This window comes from Marmota flaviventris, chromosome 10 (genome assembly GCF_047511675.1).
Source record: "Marmota flaviventris isolate mMarFla1 chromosome 10, mMarFla1.hap1, whole genome shotgun sequence".
Classification (NCBI taxonomy): Eukaryota; Metazoa; Chordata; class Mammalia; order Rodentia; family Sciuridae; genus Marmota; species Marmota flaviventris.
The window spans coordinates 115,316,219-115,335,490 of record NC_092507.1 but is presented as its reverse complement, the minus strand read 5'-3'; the positions used below and the strand labels follow the sequence as shown (position 1 = coordinate 115,335,490).

At 39.2% G+C, this 19,272-nt stretch overlaps 1 protein-coding gene across 5 annotated transcripts in view; it reads right to left on the bottom strand.

Moving 5' to 3' along the window:
• Positions 1-19,272, bottom strand: part of Aim2 (absent in melanoma 2) — a 74,742-nt gene that overhangs the window by 40,762 nt on the left and 14,708 nt on the right. Inside the window, exon 2 of one of the 5 annotated variants that reach the window (XM_027950756.2) lies at positions 17,936-18,154. The exons of 3 other annotated variants lie outside the window; for them this stretch is intronic. The gene's annotated coding sequence lies outside the window, so the exon portion shown is untranslated. Of the gene's footprint in view, positions 1-1,278; positions 1,443-17,935; positions 18,155-19,272 lie in introns of those variants that run through there. One more of the 5 variants, XM_027950758.2, reaches the window with a different exon arrangement.

The window sequence follows — 19,272 nt, the reverse complement described above, 5'->3', positions numbered from 1 at the left end:
TGCTCACCACTTCCTTCCCTGCACAGGTGCACAGCTCAAAACACAGACTTTCTACCAGAAATCAATTATCTGAAATCTCTGGAATTGGTGAAGATTCTTACTGCAAATAACAAAATATACTCCTCCTAATTTAAGGAGAAAGAGACTTTATTAAAAATAAGAACTCAGAGATCACTGGAAAGGCTAAATAAAACAAAAGACCAGCCCAAACTCATAGAAGTCTATCACTGTGATCCCCACACCTCCTTGCCCACCACATACAAAACCATGTGTTCCACACCTCCTCCTCTACCACACACACCACGTTCCCCACACCTCCTCCCCTCCCACACACACCATGTTCCCCACACCTCCTCCCCTCCCACACATACCACGTTCCCCACACCTCCTCCCCTCCCACACACACCACTATGTTCCCACTCCCTCCTGACCACACACACCACGTTCCCCACATCTCCTCCTACACCACTTACACCATGTTCCTCACATCTCCTCCCCTACCACATACACCACCATGTGCCCCACACCTCCTCCCACACCACATACACCACCATGTTCCCATTTCCTCCTGACCACATACACTACCATGTGCCCCATACCTGCTTGCTCACCACATAACACCACCATGTGCCCCACACCTCCTCCCCTACTACATACACCAGGTGCCCCACACCTCCTTCCTCACCTACATACACCATGTTCCCCACGCCTCCTCCCTCACCCAGTTATACCATGTTCTTCACACCTCCTCTCTCACACACTTACACCACTATGCTCCACACACCTATTCCCTCACCACATATACCACCATGTTCCCATTTCCTCCAGATCACATATACCATCATGTGCCCCATACCTGCTTGCTCACTACATAACACCACAATGTGCCCCACACCTCCTCCCACACTACATACACCACCATGTGCCCTCCACGACCTCCCACACCACATACACCAGGTACCCCATACCTCCTTCCTCACCCACATACACCATGTTCTTCACACCTCCTCCCTCACACACTTACACCACTATGCTCCCCATACCTCTTCCCTCACCACATACACCATGTGCCCTCCACCTCCTCCCACACACATTTATACCACCATGTGCCCCACACCTCCTCCCCTACCCACTAACACATATCACGCACCACACAGCAAAACTCTTCTGAATGATTTAAGTTCACTGCTTGGGCCACCAAACACAGGATGACAAGACCTGATTGCAATGCAATCACTGTATCTGCAGCACTAATGCCAACTGTGTCAGGACTCTTACTTTTCCATTGCCACTATTGCCAAGAGCACAAACTCTTCTAAAGCCAGCTCTATCGGCAAGATGGAAGTTCCACGGGTGCCTGGATATCATGCTAAGGACTTCCAATTGAAGCCTTACTTGGAGCATCAGACAGGGTAAAACCAAATCACCTGCATCCATCCATCCTGCAAGAGAAACTGAGATTATACTTCTAGTTTGGGAGGTAAAGATCATTGCATGCAAATTATTTAAAAGATGCTGGAAAGCCTCAAATCTGACATATGTGCACTAAAAACCCAATCAAAACAGATGAGGATTCAACTACTCTTAGATTTCTGGGCCAGGAAAGTAGGGGACTGATGGTATCATTACAGAGACTGGGGACACTGGAGGAGGAGGAGTAGGAGGAGGTCAGAGTAGGTGAGAAGATTGTGAGTGAGTGTGGGAAGTGCTGAGTTTGAGGGACTCATGAGATATGTAAATGGAGATGTTTAATTGAATATATGAGCCTGGAGCTTAGATGAAAGGTCAGAGCTCCAGACAATAACGTGTTCGGCGTCAGAATACAGATGGCAACTGATGCTGTGAATAGGATGAGACAGTCGGAGGGGGCAGGTGGAGTGGTAAGAAGGCGGCCGAGGAGCCATGCAGAGTTCAGACCGTCAGGAGTGGGGGAGAGGAGAAAGAGGAAAAGGGAGACTTAGAGAGCAAGGTCAGAGCACTAGAGGAAAGAGGCAAGAGCTGGTGGCATGTTGGAAGGCAAGGCAGACGTGTACTTCAAAGAGGATGGGGATCAATAATGTAGTGTAGACGCCAAAGCTGCTCAGAGAACAGATCCCCAGTGTTCTCACCGTGCACACAGCAAAAGGAAAACTATGTGAGCCATATAAGTAAATCAGCTTGATTCCAGCCATCATTTATAAGAGGTACTATATGAAAGCATCATATACCCTGTAAATATACACAGTTTTTCTTCCTCAGTTATTTCTCAGTAAAGCTGGGGGGGAGGAGATAAAGTTCAGAGGTTTTGTCAGTTCTATCTCAGATCCAGGAATCATGCTGCAGATCATTCATTATTCACGTCCTCCAGATTTTACCCCTCATTCCGAGACTTTTTCGTCTGGTTTGCTCTGCTCATATGGGGCCATGATGTTCTGAAACAAGAAGTCGATGTAAAGGCACCAAGGCGGAGTTCAAAGTGCAGGCCTGGGGGCGCATCTTCACGTCTCCCCAGCTTCTGAGTCATGTCATTGCCTACATCGTCAGAGCCTCCTCTTCCCACCTCTGGAACGTGGGTGGGTGACCCGCCCGGGCTGTGTGTTGGTCTCTGGTCTCCTGCTGTGATCTCATCTGCCCTCTATGCTCAGGCCTTTCCCACACTCCAAGCTACACCTGCCCCCCAAAGATCTTGCCATTCATTTCATCTTCCCCCTTCCTTTGGGTCATTACTATTCACATCCAGGTCTCCCTTTACATTTCACTTTCTTCAAAGTCGTTTTAAACCCTCTCTGCATGATCCTGGGTTTAGTGTTCCTACTGTTTATTCCCAGGATACGAAGAGCTGCCTGTCTCGGCAACATAAAGCAAGGAAGTGCACAGATCTGACTCCATACCATAGAAGCTGAAATACCTGCTCCGTCGATTTGTGTGGCTTTATGCAAGTCCCTTAATCTGCTGAAGTATCTATTCCTTGAGAGTTCCTAATAGACCCTGATAGCACCTAATCCATGGGGGTGTTATGAAAACGAAAAGGTTTTTTGCACTTAAAACACTAAACAAAGTAATTGAAAGATGGAAAGCACTCAGCACCAATGGCCCATTATTATTACTATCATCATTATCATGTCGCTTCACGACATGGTTTAGTGTCATCTCTGCCCCCCCCCTTTTTTTAAATGCAAACATCACAGGGGCAGAAACTGTCTCATGTTTATGAATGAAAGAAAATAATCATCAGAAACTGAAATATATAAGACCTAAATGCATGTTTGTTAAATATGTGTTCCAAACTCAAATCACCAAGACTCAATCTCAACCCAAACCCTAAAACTCAAGATGTGCATTCAAAACTACGTGCTCTGCATTTCTATCCAGATGTATAATGAAGAGTTCAGTCAACACATCCTAAATCACCGATTGTCAGAGGATTCGAAGCACCTTCTCAACTAGACTTCCCTTGTACTGTTAATAGAACCACAGCTCTAAAAATGACCTGGCTTCATAGCCTGCAATTCTTCCCTCTTGCTTGACCATGTCTGCTCAATGTCACTCATATTGATAATACAAGTGACAAGCCTGATTCAGGGGTGATGGCAGAGATGATGGCAGGCAGGCGAGTTTATAGTAAAATTAAAATGATCCATCACACCCAAGACTCAGTTAACCTTCAAATATCAATGGGAAGCCTGGCTGAAGGAACCCTCCTTATGTTGACCTGCAAAAGGGTATCTGATGACAAGAACAGGTTTTCTTTTTTAATTTATATCTCAACATTTATATTAATCATTTATTAATGAACTTTTAATGATAATAATCTATCATGCTATTTGCATGTTAATAAAAGGCAACTCTAGGCTTTTCTTCCATTCTGGCAAGTCTAATTTTTAATTTAATGGTGAGAAGTAGCACAGTGGGGTAGGTTTTTTGCAGGGAGTGTCAAAGAGGTCTTTTGACCCCAAATGTTTTCTGTATAATTAGAAAATTTCTAGTTTACTCTTACCTCTCTTTTTTTTTCTTATTTACCAAAGTAGATAAGAGGAAATTATAAAATGATGAAAAGAATTAAAGCAACTGGTGATAAGTCAGGATAGCCATCCCAACTTGGAAATCAGATGAGCAGAAAGAGGGAGAAGAAGAATAAAGAGGCACAGGATTATTCTGATGTTCTCAGGTTAAGTGAGGTCCAGGGGTGATAAGCTGGCTCTGGCGAATGGAAGGTGTGTTCATATGTGAAACATAAAAGCTGTGTCGCTGACACCTGGATCCATCATCTTCCTGAATACTAACCCTGATGCTTTATCAATAAGCATGCCTCAGAGCCATAGGATGAAGGAGTTCCAGATACTAGAAGCCTCATCAGTCAGTTGGGCTTGACATTTGTTGGTTCACGACATCAAGGTCATGACCTATAGCTTCAGTTTTCCCAATTAAATATCAAATTATGCACTTCCACAATGGTGAAAGATGCTCCTGTTCCAGGGTTCAATATCAATGAAACTGTGGTTTCCAACTATAAATGACAGCTTTTTTCCCTAAATATTGATGGCTTAAAACAACTTTCATACATTTGGTACATACATCTCTAGTCTCACATTTCATCTTAGTCCATCATGCACCTGACTACATGCATCTTCCTTCCTTTGAGCCACTGACTTAGGGGTTAAAGAAGCATTATTTCAATTTAATATTCCTAGCAAACTTCCATAGTAAGCACAGTTACTATCTTCATTATATAGACAATCAAATAGAGGCTTACCTATGTTATGTGAAAGGCCCAAGATCATACAACTAACAAGTGGAAGAAATAGTGTTTGCACCTTAGCCTTCTGAAGTCAGAGCACACTCTTAAACATTGCCCCCTAGTGGCCAAATGAAAAAGCACAACTCTGTAACCAAAAGGATGAAAACTCAGTGGATCAGCCCATAGAGGCACAAGAGATGGATGGATACACATTATAGGCCTTGCTCAAAGAGGCCCCTCTGTTGGATGGTTTGTACAACCCCACCACATCCAGTCTTCCCTGCTGGGCCTCACTATTGGATTCTTCCTTTACAAGTACTTCTCCAAATTTCATCAATTTATTCTCAGGCTAGCAGAATGAAAATAAAACACAAGATCACTCTGCTTAGTTCTTTAAATTATATACCAGTCCAAACAAAAATATACCAGGCCACTCAAGGACATGATCCCTGAGCCCCCGAAGCATGAAAATAAAAAAAAATATATATATATACCTATGATTTCCTATGATGAATTTATCCTTCTAGGTTTTCCATAACTCACTGGTCTTTCATCTGTGCCCTACCAACTCCATTGGCTTTTACTTACACTAAACTATTTACTTACAGTAGCTGGACTGTCACCATCCAGATCCCTGAGCTCACAACCAAAGCATGGCTTCCTCCAGTGTGCAGGAGTACAGGCAGCCAAGAGAGCAGAGTTTGTCTCCCAGAGATGCCCTATGCTGAAGAAGCTCCTGGCATATTGTTACACCCCTCCCTGGAGGCAGCCTGAATTCAAGGATTGCCCTTTGGTGACATTCAAGGTCACAGCCTTCTTGCCTTAATAAGGGAGAATTGGAGGCATCCAAGCTCTCTAGTACCTGGGGGATTGGCTATATCCCCCATTATAAGTGCAATGTAGTTTAACTTCTCCTTCTGCCCAGCCCAGTTTCCCCTCTCTCTATTGGACGGTTCCTGAGTGCACCCTCCAAGAAACCTGCAGGCAAATCTCAGTTCTGTTTCTTGGGAACTCCACCTAAGATAATATTCAACCATATTCATAAATACTGTCATTTAACTAAAGTGCAAAAATGCAGTATAAAGATATACACCAGAAGGAGATCCAAGATGGCGGGCCAGAGGGAGGCAGCATTCTGTGTAGCTCTATGCCTGGGACTCAAGTAGTGAGAATACTGCTTCTCTGCAAGCGACATTCCTGCTTCCATGCAGGAATCACGCTCCAGACTCCAGAGTCAAGAGTAGGTCTCCCAACTACTCGCCCACACAGGACTACCAGGTACCCCAGTGGGACCATCAGCACCCATGCAGAACTTTCGGCCACCCACTCTAGCAGAAATCAGAGACACTGCTCCAATGCAGGACACCGGGTAGCTTCCCACATACAAAAACTCTGGCTGCCACTCCCATGTGGATCCCAATCCACCAACATGGGGCTCCCCCGATCGCTGCCACCTTGGGACTCTGCAAGAAGGGAAACAGTTCCCTATACGCAGTGGCCTTCACACAGGCTCTGAAGTCATCTGAAAGCCATATACTGAAGACACAGAGCTCGACTCTGAATTCATCATCCAATGCTATCGCCTGGCTCCCAATTACCCAAACCAACACCCCATCACTGAAAGCAAGAACTTCCATCTTGGGCCACCTTTATCACCAACTTCAATGGGGACAACTCAAAATTTGGGACTCTGGCTGGCCAGGTACCCAGTTTCTAACTCCCCCCTCTCCCCAGTAGACACTAACCCAGCACAGTGACACCCTGGTTACCTTCACCATCCTGAAGGTGGAGATACCACCTAACAACAGACAACCCCACCTAGTGGATGAGAAGGGAAGCAGGAAAGATACTGATCTCCAACTGAAACTATCCCTGTTTCTTCCTTCAAGGTTTCATTTTTTTTTCTCCCTTTCTATCCTCTCACCCTCATATCCCCAATGTACATGAAACTAAGTACTTTGCATGAATTAGGATTTTGAGGACTGGGATGTCTGAATAGTATATTATGGTTGTGTTATATATTCTTTTGGTTGTTTATTTGTTTTCCTTTTCTCTTTTTTTCCACCAATTTCTACTATTTTAACCTTTTTTACTTTTCTTAATATATATGTGTGTTTGTTTTATGTACTCTACTGTCTTCCCACTTACTTGTCTACCCCAAATTACTTCCTCCTCTTCTCCTGCTAATCTTCCTCTTTAGATTTCTCTTTCACATTTCCTAAGATATACTAACACCATATCCTCACCTCCTACCTCATCACCGTATCATCCTACTCCTGATGCCTGGTTCTTTGTCCACCATCAGAAACTGTAAACTCTTTTACAAACCTACTGAGTATATTGTAGATAATAATTCAGTTCACCATTTCTGTACATTGTGATCAAACTGGAAAAGTCTTAATAACAAACATTGGTTTTTAGGGTGTATATTGTTTATACTGGGATCTGCTAACATTCTCCTTCACCTCAAAGGTATTGGAACTCTACAGGGGCTAAAACAAAAGGTAATGCCTTGGATCCCCAGAGCTAGAAGAGAAGACACACAAGCAACATGAAAAGACAAGGGAAGAAAGTGCCCCAAACAAATCAAGATACCACATTATTAGAATCCATGGCCAGCACAGCAGAAGAAATGACAGAGAAGGAGTTCAGGATGTCCATAATTAAAATGTTCTGTGAATTAAAGGAGCAAATACAGGCAGCAAAAGACCATTTTGACAAAGAGCTACATAAACAAATACAGGAAGCAAAAGATTACTTCAATACGGAGATGGAGGTTCTTTAAAAAAATAAAAAAACAGAAATCCTTGAAATGAAAGAAACAATAAACCAAATTTAAAGTTCAATTGAAAGCATCACCAACAGATTAGACCATTGGAAGACAGGACCTCAGACAATGAAGATAAAATATATAATCTTGAAAAAGATGTAGACCACACAGTGAAAATGGTAAGAAACCATGAGCTGAACATTCAAAAAATATATTATAGCATAAAAGACCAAATTTAAGGGTTATTTTGGGACAGAGTAAGGCATAGAGTTCCAAACCAAAGGAATGAACAGTCTATTCAATGAAATAATATCAGAAATTTTCCAAACATGAAGAACAAATTGAAAAACCAAATTCAAGATACTTACAGGATGCCAAATGTACAAAATCACAACAGATCCACACCAAGGCACATTATAATGAAAATGCCCATCATAAAGAATAAGGAGAGAATATTGATAGCCACGAGAGAAAGGAATCAGATTACATAAAGGAGAAAACTAATTAGATTATGTAGATTTTTCAATCCAGACCCTTAAAACTAGAAGATCCTGGAACAATATATACCAAGCTCTGAAAGAAAATGGATGCCAACCATATATCCAGCAAAATTAAGCTTTAGATTTGATGATGAAATAAAAACCTTCCATGATAAACAAAAGTTAAAAGAATTTACAACTTGAAAGCCTGCACTACAGAACATCCTCAGCAAAATATTCCATGAAGAGAAATTGAAAAACAACAATGAAAATCAGCAAAGGGAGGTATTTCACTAAAGGGAAAACTAATCAAAGGAGAAATCAAGTCAAGTTAAATACCAAAAATAAACAAAATGGCTGGGAATACAAAGTATGTCTCATTGATAACCCTGAATGTTAATAGCCTAAACTCACCAATCAAAAGACTTAGACTGGCAGATTGGATTAAAAAAGAAGAAGAAGAAGATCCAACAATATGCTTCCTCAAAAAGACTCATAGGAAAAGACATCCACAGACTGAAGGTGAAAGGTTGGGAAAAATCATAGCACTCACATGGATGTGGAAGCAAGCAGGGGTTTTTATCCTCATATCAAGTAAAGTAGACTTCAAGCCAAAGTTAATCAAAAGGGATAAAGAAGGATATTTCATACTGCTTAAGGGAACCATTCATCAACAAGACATAACAATAATAAATTTATATGCCCCAAACAATAGACTGTCTACATTCATCAAACAAACTTTTCTCAAGTTCAAGAGTCAAATAGACCACAACACAATAATTCTGGGTGACTTTAATACACCTCTTTCACCACTGGAGAGATCTTCCAAACAAAAGCTGAACAAAGAAACTATAGAACTCAATTATACAATCAAGAACTCAATAATACAATCAATAACTTAGACTTAACTGACATATATAGAATAATTTATCCTTCAATGAACAAATACACTTTCTTCTCAGCAGCACATGGATCCTTCTCTAAAATAGACAATATACTATGCAGCAAAGAAACTCTCAGCAAATATAAAAAAAAATAGAGATATTACCTTGCATTCTATCAGATCATAATGGAATGAAATTAGAAATCAAAGATAAAATAAAAAATAAAAGATACTCCAAGCCCTGGAGACTAAATAATATGCTACTGAATGAACAATGGATTTCAAAAGACTTCAAGGAGGAGATTAAAATATCCTTAGAGATGAATGAGAACAGATACAATGTACCAAAATCTCTGCAACACTAGGAAGGCAGTACTAAGAAGAAAGTTCATTGCATGAAATTCATTCCTTAAAAGAAGAAAAAGTCAACAAATAAATGACTTAACATTACATCTCAAAGCCCTAGTAAAAGAAGAACAAATCAACACCCAAAGCAGCAGAAGACAGGAAATAATTAAAATCAGAGCTGAAATTAATAAAATTGAAACAAAAGAAACAAGTGAAAAAATTGACAAAACAAAACCTTGGTTCTCTGAAAAATTGACAGACCCTTAGCCATGCTATTGAAGAAAAGGAGAGAAAAAACTCAAATTGGTAACATATGTGATGAAAAAGGAAATATCACAACAGATACTACAGAAATACAGAAGATAACTAGAAATTATTTTGAAAACTTGTGCCCCAATAAAATAGAAAATATCAAAGGCAATGACAAATTTCTAGAGTCATATGATTTGCCTGAATAGAATCAGGATGATATACACAATTTAAACAGATCAATTTCAAGAGATAAAATAGAAGACACCATCAGAAGCCTACCAACCAAGAAAAGCCCAGGACCAGATGGATACAAGTTCTACAAGACCTTTAAAGAAGAACTAATACCAATATTCTTCAATTGATTTCAGGAAATACCCAAAGGACTTAAAAATAGCATACTACAGGGACACAGCCACATCAATGTTTATTGCATCAAAATTCACAGTAGCTAAACTGTGGAACCAACCTAGATGCTTTTCAGTAGATGAGTGGGTAAAGAAAATGTGGTATATATACACAATGGAATATTACTCAGCAATAAAAGAGAATAAAATCATGGCATTTGCAGGTAAATGGATGGAGTTGGAGAATATGATGCTAAGTGAAGTTAGCCAATCAGAAAAAAACAAATGCCAAATGTTTTCTCTGATATTAAGAGGCTGATTCATAGTGGTGTTGGGAGGCGGAGCATGGGAAGATTAGAGGAATTCTAGATAGGGCAGAGGAGAGGAATGAGAAGGGAAGGAGAAAGGGGTAAAAAAAATGGTGGAATGAGGTGGACATCATCACCCTAAGTACATGTATGAAGACACAAATGGTGTGAATACATTTTGTATACAACCAGAGATACGAAAAAAAATGTGCTTTATATGTGTATATGAATTGTGATGCATTCTGCTGTCATATATAACAAATTTTTTGGAATTAAAAAAAAGATATACACCAGAAGGTACACGAATATAAAGTTCAGACACACACCAGAAGGTAAAAATATATGATTAATAAATCTATGAATCAGTCCTTCTCATATGCCACCAGGAGTTTATATTTTCTTCACAATTTCATAATTTTGTCATTGCTGATTGTCATCGTGTTACTTAAATGCCTTGCCCTTCAGTTTCAAGTTTGTTTTTAATCTCTAAGTATAGAGGCTTGATCAGTTCCTCTGTATGATCACTTCAGACAGAGTCCAAACTTCACTTGGAATCTTCCTAGTGAAAACTTTTGCTATCTTTGCTACAATGTCACATTTGAAGGTTACTTTTGTGTTTTGCTTTATCTTGAACTGCTCACCTAGTTATGGTGACTAGAGACAGATCTGTCTGTGAGAGCCAGCATCAAACGTTATGAAAGTCAAGATTCAACTCTAGGAAACCATTAGGACATAACTTTTTGGTTTCTCTTTGCAGTGAGCCTCTCTTAAAGCGATGCTCAAAACTTTCACTGAGAAAACTCACTCTGTTTCACCACATGAGCATGAAGTACCTCAGTCTCAGAGACTGACTAAAACCACTTCCTTGCCTTCAGCACCAATACTTCCTCTGGGATCCCTTTTCCCAAGTAAATTCCTATTGACCTTCCTTCCCTTTCAGTCTCTTCTTGGAATGGAAACATTGGAACAAAGGTACAGGCTATAAGTCAGAATCCTTAAACGAGAAAGCTCAGTCTCCACATGAGATTCACAAAACTTGGTTTGTATGGATGTAAGCATAATAAAAGTAACTTTAAAAGTTAATTAAAGGGAGGTACTGGGTAGTGAGATTGATGAAATTATGTTATGTGCAGGTACAAATATGCCACAGTGAAACCCATTATTCTACATGATTAATATACACCAGTAGAGTTTTAAAAGAAAAAATTACTTAACAAGGTTAATTAAATAAACAGAAAACAGACTGGTGAGATAAAGGTCAGATTCTCTATATTCAGCTGTTCTTGATGTCACAGGGACAGAGGACAAAAGGCTTTCCTTCAGTCTGTTAATACCTTCATAGTATGTGTGGCTTTAGGACCACTGAAAACTGAGTGGTCAGTGCACAAGGGCCCTTTGTCACGGGATGCTGTGGTGGGCTCTGCCTTTCTGTTTGTTTATATTAATGGGCTCTTCTAAGTTATATGATAAAATTACACAATATGATAAAATTACCCAAGCATGAAATATATATCATTCTAATTAGGACCCCATTTTTGTGGATGGTTACCGTGGGGATTCACTTATGAAAATTATGTTAGATTTATTCTACTGTCTTTCCTATTCCTATCCCCTCTCCCTTCCTTTTGTTCCCCTTTATTTAATCTAATGAACTTCTCTTCTTCCTCTTACACTCTCCTTTATTGTGGTTTAGATTTCACATATCAGCCAAGATATTCTAACTTTTGTTTTTTAGGATTGGTTTATCTCATGTTTCCAAATCCGTTCATTTACTAGCAAATGTTATATAGTCATTCTTCTTTGTGGCTGAGTAATATTATATTGTATATACATATAAAAATTTCTTTATCCATTCATCTGTTGATGGGCACCTAGGTTGGTTCCATAGCTTAGCTATTGTGAATTTTGCTGCTATAAACACTGATGCGCTGTGTTAAGTGTATATCTCTATGCTACAGAGTTACAGTAACAAAAGAGTGAGGTACTGTAGCATGGTGCTTTTAAATTTGGGGGTTATATACCAAGGAGTGAGATAGCTGGGTCAAATGGTGGTTCCATTCCAAGTTTTCTGAGGAATCTCCATACTGCTTTCCAGAGGGGTTGCACCAATTTGTAGTCCCGCCAACAATGTATGAACATTCCCTATTCCTCACATCCTCACCAAGATTTTTTGTTATTTATATTCTTAATAATTTCCATTCTGACTCAAGTAAGATGGAATCTCGGTGCAGTTTCAATTTGCATTACCCTAATTGCTAGAGATGTTGCACATTTTTTCATATATTTGTTGATCATTCCTATTTCTTAGGAATCAATTTAACATCAGAGGCAAAGGATCTCTACAGTGAAAACCACAGAACACGAAGGAAAGAAATTGAAAAAGACCTTAGAATATGGAAAGACCTCCCATGTTCTTAGATAGGCAGAAGTAATATTTTCAAAATTGACATACTACCAAAAACAATTTCAGATTCAACGCAGTTCCCATCAAACTTCCCATGATGTACTTCACAGAAATAGAAAAAACAGTCATGGAATTAATTTGGAAAAATAAGAGGCCCCAAATACCTAAAACAGTCCTTAGCAAGAAACAGGAAACAGAAGGCATCACAATAGCAGATGTTAAGTTATACTACAGAGTTATAGTAACAAAACAGTGTGGTACTGCCACCAAAACAGGCAAGAAGACAAATGGAACAGAATAGAAGACACAGAGACAAACTCATATGAACACAGTTATCTCACACTAGACAAAGGCACTGAAAACACACACTGGAGAAAAGATAGCTTCTTCAACAAAGTCCATATGTAGTTGAATGAAAGTTAACCCCTCTCTCACCCTGCACAAAAATCAACTCTAAGTGGATTAAAGATTTAGGAAACCGACAAGAAAAGGTAGGTACAGCACTTCAACATATTGACAAAGAACTGACTTCCTGAATAAGACTCCTAAAGCACAAGAAATAAAACAAAAAAAAAAAATCAATAAACGTGATGGCATCAAACTAAAAAGCTTCTTCACAGAAAAAGAAACAATCAAGAGTACGAAGAGAGAGCCTACAGAATGGGAGAAAATCTTTACCATCGGCTCCTCAAGAGAAGGTGTTAATTTCCAGGATATACAAAGAACTCAAAAAGCTTTACACCAAAGAACCAAAGAACCCAATCAAGGAGTGGGCAAAAGACCTGAACAGACCCTGTCCTATAATTCTTAAGGACAGAAAGCATGTAACTAATGATGATGAATAAAATTATATACTTCTATACTACAATCATTACAAAGGCACTCGTCATCTCTGTATTGAGAGACATCTCAACTACAATGGACCAAGGCAATCAGCTCAGGGTCTGCCTCTCTGGCTGCCCTTTTATTGGGAGAGGAACTCAGGTGGGTGAAGTGTAAAGGAAGTGCTAAAATGGTGAGAGGAATGGAGAAAGAAGAGGGAGTACGTGTGTACCTGCACATGGGTACCTGCACATGTGTTCATCAAAATGACGGTAATTGTCAAAGCAAAGGAGGTCCCTTTGTCCCCTCTCCATTGAAAAGGCTCACTTTAGGACATGGACATTGAAACTGATATCATGTAGAAAAATGTTCTGGCATGAAGCAGGCTTCAAGGGCCCATAGAATAGAGGATGAATGTCACCCCTGGGCTTATGTGATGTATCAGGGCCACAGGAAGCCAATACACAATGCTGATATAAGGACACACATCCCCTCAGACAGCCATATTTCTAGTATTCTAATTAAGAAAGGAAATGATTAGAATAAATGCTTAGATTAGTCAGTGTTTTTGGTGTGGGGTACTGGGAATTGAACCTGGGGGTGTTCTACCACTGAGCTCCATCCCATCTTCCTGCTTTTTAAAAAAATTTTGAGACCAGGTATCGCTAAATTGTCCAGCTTAAATAAACTTGCAATACTCCTGCCTTAGCCACCCAAGTAGGTGGAATTACCGGCGTGCACCACCATGCCCTGCTAGATCAATAATCTTACAATGAATTAAAAATTATTGGAAAAAGAAAGTGAATTATTATAATCTAGAAATTCTACTTTTTTGTATTTGCCATAAAATAGAGATATATGATTACTCAACCATAAAGAAAAATGAAATTATGGAATTTGCTGGTAATTGGATGGAACTAGAGGTTAACATGCTAAGTGAAATAAGCCAATCCCTAAAATCCAAAGGCCAAATGCTCTCTCTGATATGCAGATGATAAACCACAATAAGGGGGGATGGAATGTAGAAGTTCATTGGATTAGACAATGAAGGGAATGAAGGGAAGGGAGAGGGAATGGGAATAAGAAAGACAGTAGAATGAATCAGACACAATATTGACAAAACACAGCTAGTGTAACTCCACATCTTGTACAACCACAAGAATGTGAAGTTATACTCCATGTATGTATAATATGTCAAAATACACTCTACAGTCATGTACATCTAAAAAGAGCATATAAAAAGGGGGAAGAAACAGAGATATGACTATTTAAACATCAGATTAAAACATATGATTAGGGCTGGGGATGTGGTTCAAGCGGTAGCGCGCTCGCCTGGCATGCGTGCAGCCCAGGTTAGATCCTCAGCACCACATACAAACAAAGATGTTGTGTCCGCCGAAAACTAAAAAAATAAATATTAAAATTCTCTCTCTCTCAAAAAAAAATGTTTAAAAAAATGATTAGATTTACTAACACAATTTTAATGGTAAAATATACAGATATTATTTGAGCATGCAAAACTATGAGACCAACCATCAAAAATGTCACAAAAAATTATTGCATTATCTGAAAACAGTTAAGTGACCACATACTATGTACAAGATGACCTAAACTTCATGACTATAGAGCATCAAGAGTTTCCAATAGCAGATAGTAATTGAGGCACTCAACCCCCACAACTCAGCCACAATTACACAGAATAGAGACTGTCTCCCCACCTCTGCCCAGCCTCACATCATCAGACTGAAGCAGGCTGGAGTGAATATCTTTGGAAAGGAGAGAACATAGTGAGTGAAGAGGTTAGAGACACACAGGCAGCCCTGTGTCAGGAACCTGCGGGTAAGAAGACAAATCCCCAAATCCCCAGTGTTCTCCAGACCCAACAGAAATCCTATAAAAATTGTGTACCCATGTTCAGACAGAGAAACCCAGGTGCAAAGGGAATAGGTTACTAAGATATAAAAACAGGAGTGGGGAACTGAACTCTGATAATTTGACTCAAGAGCCTGAAATCTTAACCACATGCCAATTAGCTTCTGCATGAATAAATAGTAAAGGGAGATTAACACACGGAGATGCACACAAAATTTCATGATACCTACTAGAGGAAGAAAATATTAGTAATGGTATATACAATTTTACTAGGTCTAGCATGCTCCCTTAATTCCTCCTCCCCTTTATATCATGTTAAATGGCATCTGAATTTCCTAAGGGTGATGGAGTGATGTAGAACACACTGAATTCTGTGAGGAAATTGGATTACTATTTACTACAAGTTCCACTAAATCTTACTCACTGCTAGTAGTACAGAGAGATGCAACTGGTTTGAAATAAAAATGTGGCATTCTCTGTTGATTTTGAAGATACATAGCACTTTCATTCCTGGGGAAAATTTTTCTTTTTTTTTTTTTTTAAGCAAGCAGGAAGTAGGTTTATTGTAAAAGAGACAGAGATACAGATAGACTTCTCTGAAGAGAAGAAGGGACCCCAGAGCTGGGAATCCCCTGGGGAAATTTTTAACAGCATTGATTGTTAAAGCCAAGAGAGACAAACTGTAAAATGGGCAAATAATTAATGGTTTGTTCATGTAGCGGTATGTAATACAACTGCGAAAAATGAACTAGACATAAAAATACCCATGAATCTCAGCCACTTACAGAAGAACATACAGGATCTGATTCAATTCTCTAAAGTATAAAATGTGTAAGAAATTAAATAACATGTGGTTTATTGACACAAAACTTAATAGCAGAGTGATAGCCCAGAAAATTGAGTAGGCCCTTGAGCGGGGTGGAAAGAAAATGAGGTGGGCGGGCTCTCCAAGCTTCTAAAGTACTGGCACGATTCTATTTCATAAAATAGGTGGGCAGTACATATCTGCTTGACAGGCTGCCACAGCTCCACATCTTACAAAGGTACTCATCGGTGGTATTATTTTGTGTAGCCGTGTGGTTTTCAACAAATTTAGGAAGTCAAATGTTCTCTGTGAAGGAGGATTTTTTTAAATATTGGTAATTTGGCACACCGTTCAGCACTTTTGCCACTGTCTTGAAGGTTTCCAGTTTTAAAATCGATTTTCCAAGACTGAGGAATATTTTTACATTATTCTCTGCATCTCTTAATATATTTGAAGCTAGTTATTCTTTTTAAAACAAATTTTGTAGTAGTATATGGACAGTATGCTTTTATTTTATTTATTTTTAATCCAGTGCTAAGGATCCAACCCAGTGCCTTAGGTGTGCTAGGCAAATACTCTGCCACTGAGTTATAGCTCCAGCCCTGCAGTGAGTTATTCTTGTTCTGGGTTACTTATGCTAGCATAAAAGGTAAAAAAATGAAGTCTCAAAAATTATTCTGGTATTTCTTTTATTAATGTCATTTATTTTTGTCATTGTTGTTATAAAAGCAATGGAAATCATTAGTGAAAAAAATCAGAAAATGTAGTCAAAGTAAAAAAAAAAAGACAACAACACTAATCATCCCACCATCCAAAGTGTAAAAATCTTTTCAGATGATTTTTACTGCTGTTTGAGTTAATATAATTGTGGAGAAGTGCCAGGGAATGAAAGCTATCAAATTATGCTATGTCCATGTACAAATATACTACAATGATTTCTGTTTATATAAATCATTATAGTGCACTAATTTAAATAATAACAAAAATGATGATGATAATAATAGAAAGGAAATTAATAAAGCAAATGGATCAGGGGAGGGAGCAGAAAAGAGAAAGTTTCTCAGGAATAAGACTGATAAAATTATGTTATGTGCATGTACAAACACATCATAATGAATACCACCATCATGTAAATTATATTGTACCAATAAAAAATAAATATATATGGGCTGGGGTTGTGTCTCAGCTGTAGAGCACTCACCTGGCACTTTTGAGGCCCTGGGTTCGATCCTCAGCACCACATAAAAATAAATAAAAATAAAGGTATTGTGTCCAACTACAACTAAAAAATAAATATTTAAATAAATATATGAATATATAATAAAGCACTATATATATATAAAAGATATATACATATAATTATGGGAAGAGTGGTTATTTTTATAATGCATGTTCTATCAGCTTCCATAATTTATTTAGTCAACCTAAATAAAAAGGAAGAAAACTTTTAAATCCACCCCCTCTTTTTTTCTCTGTATCCTAACAGATTTATAAAATAATTCAGTTGGTTCCCCAAGTCAGGAAAAAAATAGAGCCCAAGTAGAGAATAGTATTGTTAAAAGTGTCAACTCCAATCAATTACTGATTTGGTTGCATGAGCTCTGTTTTGAGGCACTTTATGAAAAGCTGTGACTTCTCGGTGGTATGGAGGTCTCAGGAGACGGAAACTGTGTGGGAGCACTCAGGACCTTCCTCCAGTGTCTGCCATCCCAGTCTCCAGGGCCTCTGCTTATGTGTGACATTCCTCTGATACCTCTTGTTCTCTGGCTGGTGCTCTAGGATACTCACTACCATAGTCTGCACTACTTTTTTTGCCTCTGTCCTTCGTAGCCTATTTTGAAAGGTACCTCGATTACTGTGATAAATAGAGAAAGCTTGTATAACTTGAGATCTTTAAGGCACCAAGCTTGCCTGGAAGTGGAAAAACTTACCCTTAAAATATCATAATGGATGCCAGGAAATCTGCTATGGACAGTAGCATTTGAAGTTTTAATGACTTAATTGGCATACTGTGCATTGCATCCTATCAAGAATTCCCCAGGAAGAACGTGGGAAAAGAAAGCAGCTGGGCCGCCATTCAGTGCTCATGCAGGTGACTATAGATGTTCATTTTTATGTCAGTTCTATGATGGCGAGAAGAGGAAAACAAACTGAAAAGAAATTACAGAGTATGGAATTGGATCAGCATCTCATGTATTAAATCACAATAAAATAGGAGACATCACATCACACGTGTGCATTTTTATAAACTCTCCCAGTTACTCCAAGCCCAATAACATAATTTGGTTTATTTCAATTGTAAAGTGTTTCAGTAGAATAGGTCTGGGCTCTAGGAAGGCTCCATTACCAAAAGGAAGGTTATTGGTTCCTGAAACAACATAAACTTTGCTAGAAACCATTTACCTAACTCTGATCCATCCACGTTGTTACCACACGCTCAAAAGATTCTCCTTAATTGATTGCCCAAGACTTCTCATGTGTGCTTCAAGAGGGCAACTTGGTATAGTAGCAAGAGCAGGAACTTTAAAATTTCTATACATCTTTAATTCTTGGTTCTTACATTCACTAGCTACTTGGCCTTGGGCACATGACTTGGCCACTCTGACTCTTGTCTGTAAAATAAAGACAGATTGCCTACCTTGCAGGAATGCTGTGAGGAGAAACAGGATAACATGTGAATATCACCTTGCACACTGGCAAGTTTAAGGAATGCCAGCCATGCCACTTTTGCCAGGGAAATAATAATCTAAGATTTCATACGTGAATGGTTAGTTATTTCCACTTCAAAAGTTTCTATGGATTTTGAGGCTATTTTCCCACAGCCTCCTTTTTCCAGCTTTAGGACACATTTTAAATTCATTCCTTTACAAGACTGCCTCTAAATATTTTGTAATCCTCTGGCCCGTTAGCTCTTCCACATGGTATGATCACAACAAGAGCAGAGAGTACTGATCTCGGACACACCATGGCTTGTCCACACAGAGTCAGAACTGAAGCCAACCGAGGAGCTGGGACTATGCACAGTGTTAGTAGTCATTCAAGCAGAAGTAGTTGAGGCTTGGAGGAAATGTTCATTTCTAGGGCATTGGGACAGGTAAGCTAGGCAGAGACTGATTTGGCCCTTCAGTGACCAAAAAAAAAAAGAAAAATTTCAACCTTAAATCTATCACCTGCTTCTGATCTGGGTAACCCTCAGCCCTCAGACTGAAACAACTCAGAGGCGCAGAAAATCTTGGAGTGTCAGAAAGAAGATGGAGATAGGAGAAGT